The sequence below is a fragment of the Dermochelys coriacea genome, chromosome 12 (genome assembly GCF_009764565.3).
Source record: "Dermochelys coriacea isolate rDerCor1 chromosome 12, rDerCor1.pri.v4, whole genome shotgun sequence".
Classification (NCBI taxonomy): domain Eukaryota; kingdom Metazoa; phylum Chordata; order Testudines; family Dermochelyidae; genus Dermochelys; species Dermochelys coriacea.
In genome coordinates this window covers 17667773-17672821 of record NC_050079.1, presented here as the reverse complement: position 1 = coordinate 17672821, position 5049 = coordinate 17667773, and the positions used below count along the sequence as shown (strand labels likewise).

The 5049-nt window shown below is 37.9% G+C and overlaps 1 pseudogene; it reads left to right on the top strand.

Moving 5' to 3' along the window:
• Positions 1 to 985: 985 nt before the first annotated feature.
• On the top strand, positions 986 to 4796 carry LOC122456336 (annotated as a pseudogene).
• Positions 4797 to 5049: the final 253 nt, after the last annotated feature.

The following is a 5049-nucleotide window of genomic DNA, read 5'->3' as shown; positions in this document are numbered from 1 at the left end:
CCAATGCAAAAGTATTTCCTCATTAGACTCCAAAGCTTCACTAGCTTTTCACATGTAAAATCATTACAAATATCACTTGATGATGGGGTGGAGGGACTTCAGCTTTTATGTGAATTCCTGTAGTCCATTTCTGTAGGTTTGCTTTGATGATAAAACAAATTTCCAAAAGGAAGTGGCACAGGTTGGAGAGTTCCTACAGGAGCAAGGTTTAATTAAGAAACATGCCATCTAGGGAATGTTATATAGAAGGTATATCATTTTATATAGAAGGTGTTGGGATCTTCACCCGTCCCCCACCCCCCAAGAAGTGGAGCCCAGTTGTTTGTGTTGAGACCCAATCTGATAACATTTATTAAAAAGTTTAGAAGGGGAAATGTTCTGAATAAACCACTGGTTGAGGTCTCAGGCAGAGGATGAATCTATGTACATTCTCTTGAACTTTCGCTCTTGTATAGTATTTTACAAAGAAATCAGCTAATTAATAGGCATGGCAACCATGGATGGTAGGAATTACTATCTCCATTTTATAGATGGGAAAGCTAATGTAGAAAAGCTGTGTCTTGACAGAAGCCACAGATGGAGTGTGACCTGGGATTAGACAGCAGGCATAGGTGCTGGAACACCCCAGGGCTTGAAGTGGTTTCCATCCTATACAGGGTTTACAGTATGGTTCAGTGGCTCTCAGCACCCCCACTATACACATTGTTCCAGCACCCCTGACTGTAGGAGATACTGGTTCTCAGTTTTGTGCTTAGTCCTCTGGACTCTGCTACTTGTTACAATGCTGAGCTGCTCCTCAGTGGTTGGAGATCACAGTGGCTGCATCGATGAAGTGAGCTGTAGCTCACGAAAGCTTATGCTCTAATAAATTTGTTAGTCTCTAAGGTGCCACGGGTACTCCTTTTCTTTTTGCGAATACAGACTAACACGGCTGCTACTCTGAAATCAGCAGAGAGGCTGGCTCAACCACAGGGAGTCAGCTGAGATGGAGCTTGTTGCTGCCGTAGGCAGTGTTCCCTTCAGACACGATCGTATAAGGGCTCCTCCCAGAAAGCATATTTTTAAAAGATCCCAGATGCCATCCTGGGATGACTATAAAGATGGTGATGGGGGACTTAAACCCATTATCAGTAAGAAAGATTGTAGATAAACTATCAACCCTAGTGATCAGAACATAAAATAAAATAAATGTCATAATCAGTCATGTCATTCAATTCTCTGTATCAAAGCACTGGCATTTGAGTAGCATTAAATAAGTCTCATACATTTATCAAGGCATTGCTCTCACTGTGGAACAATAGAAATTAAATACTGGGCCAAATAAGGCTATATAATTAACAGTGACTTGTGAGATATGGTCACAGAGGAAGAAATTAACAGAAGGGTCCATTGGCATGAATTCTTCCTCAGTTCTGCCAATGCAGACAGGGGTGGCCCGTCCATATAGGTGAACTAGGCAGTCACCTAGGGTGCCAAGTTAAATAGGGCGCCAAATTCAAGGAAAAAAATCAAATTAAAAAAAAGAAAAAGAAAAAAATGAAAAAGATGAAAAAAAATAAATAAAATAACAAAGATATAATTATTTCAATTCCTGTGTGCATACAGAGGGAATATGAATTATAATTCATTTCTCTACATTTCTGAGAATGTATTAATATGTTAAATCTTTTATTTACTGCAAAAAAAAATATTTTAGCAAAAAAAATTTTCAATTTGCAACGTAGAGTCAAGATGACCCATTCCGAAATTTTGATAAGCAATAACTCAGCCACAATGAAACACATCCACCAGCAGCAAGAGCTGCAATGCTAGTGACACCTAACTTGAGTATACATCAAGGTCACATAGACAGAAATTCATGTAGAGCGGAGATATCGCGAGTTGATACATGTCGAATGGTCATTTTAACACACATCGCAGGTAGATGGTTAAGAATCGAGCTAATACTTTGGAAAATTGTGTTTCTTGGTGCCAAAGAATAAAGAATAAAGTCTTTCAGCATTATAAATCCAAAATATGAGTATCTTTAAGCATTATTAAACCTTAGCGTTATTATCAGGCTGTATAATTATGAACTTTTCTTTGTTATAACTGGTTCACATGTAGTAAATAAGATCCATAAAAGAAAAGTAACAGTGTTAACTCTTAATAGACTACGAAAGTGATGACATCACACTCCAAGTGGGTAACCGTGAGGAAGGGGATTACTTTCCAAACAACCAGTGTCGGGTTATAAGGTCAAAAAAGGTCATTTTGTTTCCATGTAAATGCTGTAACTAACTGTTTTAATAGGTAAGTGAGTGTATGTTACTAATCATTGAAACTTTAAGCAGTGAAAAGACGTGTTGGAATGGCTGCAATGTGGCTTAAATTGCCAACCATGTGGTGGGTGTGTCAGCCATCCTTAACACTATAATGCTTGCAGTTGGGAGTACAGTACATAACAATATTCAAATGCCCCATGGCAGAAAGAGGAAAAAAAACCCTCAGCAGCTGAATATTGTAAACGAAACGCTGAGAAGGAAAAGGACCAAGCAAAACAGCAGGGATCCTTCCTGAAATATCTTCTTTTTAATCCAAATAAAGATGGAAGCAGTTTGGAACATCAAGATGAAGGTATATTACTTCGACATGAGGGTAGCTCACATCCACAAAAAAGCAGTTTGGAAACTTAAGATGATAGAAACTTACTTCTAGATGAAGTCAGCTCACAGGATCAGACTGATATGGAAGTGGAGAAAATTTATTCACCTTCAGGGACACATGCAGAAATTGAAGTAAATGAAATAGAAGGAAGAAAGGATGAGGAAGTTACAAATAAGTTATAGTATAGGGACTCAGCTTCATGGGCCAGATGTGATGACAGTGTGCAGCAAATTCTTCTGGAACATGGACCCGAACAAGTTCATGAATTTCCCTTCCCTAAGGATGGAAATAAAAGAAAATTCTCTGCTCAGCATTACAAGAGGAAACTCATTAATGGGGAAGAAATTAATCTAAACTGGTTACAATATTCAGTGTCGAAGGACTCCGGGGATTTGCTTTTGCTGCAAGTTGTTTAGAAATCAAGCAATTGGTACATCAGTTACTGAAAATGGTTTGAAGGACTGGAAAAACATATCTTCAATTCTCTCTTCACGTGAAAGAAGTACACAACATTTGGAATCAGAGTAGCAGCCGTGTTAGTCTGTATTCGCAAAAAGAAAAGGAGTACCCGTGGCACCTTAGAGACTAACAAATTTATTAGAGCATAAGCTTTCGTGAGCTACAGCTCACTTCATCGGATGTTTTCAAAATTGGAAAGAACTTGAATTACGATTGAAAAAAGAAAAAACTATCGATGAAGAAAATTTACGTGTGATCAAGGAAAAAGAAGAATATTGGCAACGAATATTAGAGCGTCTGATTTCTTTAGTGAGAGTTCTTGGTGGGCAAAATTTAGCATTCCATGGCCATGGTAGAAATGAAAAATTATACACTCCAGGTAATGCAAACTTTTTCAAATTTGTTGAATACCTCGCTTTGTTTTATCCAGTCATGAAGGACATCTACGTAAAATAACTGATCATGAAACTCAGGTTCATTACTTAGGGAAAAAGTGTGCAGAATGAACTGATTCAAATCCTAGCAAATGCCATTAAAAAGAAAATTGTAGAAGCTGCGCATTCTGCAAAATACTTGTCAATAATATTGGACTGTACACCACATGTGAGTCATGTTGAACAAAGGACGATGATCATTCGTTTTGTGGATATGGAAAAGTCTGTAGATGAAAATCACGTTGAGATGCTCATAAAGGAACATTTTTTGGGTTTCGTACCACTGAAGGAGACGACTGGAGCATTTATGACTGAAACTATTCTACAAGAACTTGAAACAATGTCATTATTTGTTGAGAACTTACATGGCCTAGGCTATGATTATGGGAGTAATATGGAGGGTAAAGACAATGGTGTGCAAAGGAGAATGATGGAAATCGATCCTAGCCTTTTTCATTCCTTGCAGTGCAGATTCTTTGAATTTGGTTGTCAATGATGCTGCTAGATGTTGTTTGGGGGCAAGCAGTTTCTTTGACCTCGTGCAACATGTTTATGTGTTTTTCTCAGGCTCAACACGCCGTTGGGAGATTCTGACTCGCCATGTGAATTCTCTAACTGTGAAACCACTTAGACAAGATGGGAGAGTTGCACTGATGCTTTGAAGCCTCTTCGCTATGAATTTGGAAACGTTTATGATGCTCTAATTGGAATTTCTGATAATACAATCTTTACTGGATCATATGGCAATACACATGTTCAGATGCAGAAGCTCTTGCAAATGGCCTTTCCAAGTTCAAATTTGTAACTTCACCCATTTTGTGGTATATCCTTTTTGAGATTAACCTCACTAGTAAGCAGCTTCAGGAAAAGAACTTGAACATACATTTTGCTATTCAAAAACTGCAGCAAACTAAAAATATTCTGGAGGAATTCAGAAGTAATGAAGGGTTCGAAAGAACACTGGTAGATTTTCTCGAGTTTGCTGAAGAAATAGATTTTCCGACAAAATTTGAACCAGAGCCAGTTCACATTCAGCAAAAGAAACAGCAATTTTTGTATGAAAGATGAGACACCCCGATTCAGAACCCAAAACAAAGATTCAAAGTGAATTTCTACTTCGCAGTCCTTGATACTGCTATTCACTCGGTGGATGAAAGATTTCAACAGATGCATCAGCTAGAGGCAGTATTTGGCTTTCTGTATGAGATCCACAACTTGCAAAAGAAAACAGCAAAACAGGTAAGAGAATTTTGTATAAAACTGGAGTCGGGAAAATTCAAAAGACATTGATGCTACAAATTTGTGTAGTGAGCTTCAGGCTTTTTCAAGACAACTTAAGAAACATTCCATCCTGAAGAAGTACTGAAGTTTGTTTGTGAAAATAAACTCACCGACAGTTTTCCAAACATTTTTATAGGTCTACACATTCTTTTAATTTTGCAAGTTTCCGTAGCTAGTGGGGAACGTAGCTTCTCAAAGTTAAAATTGATAAAAACTTATCTGCGTTCAA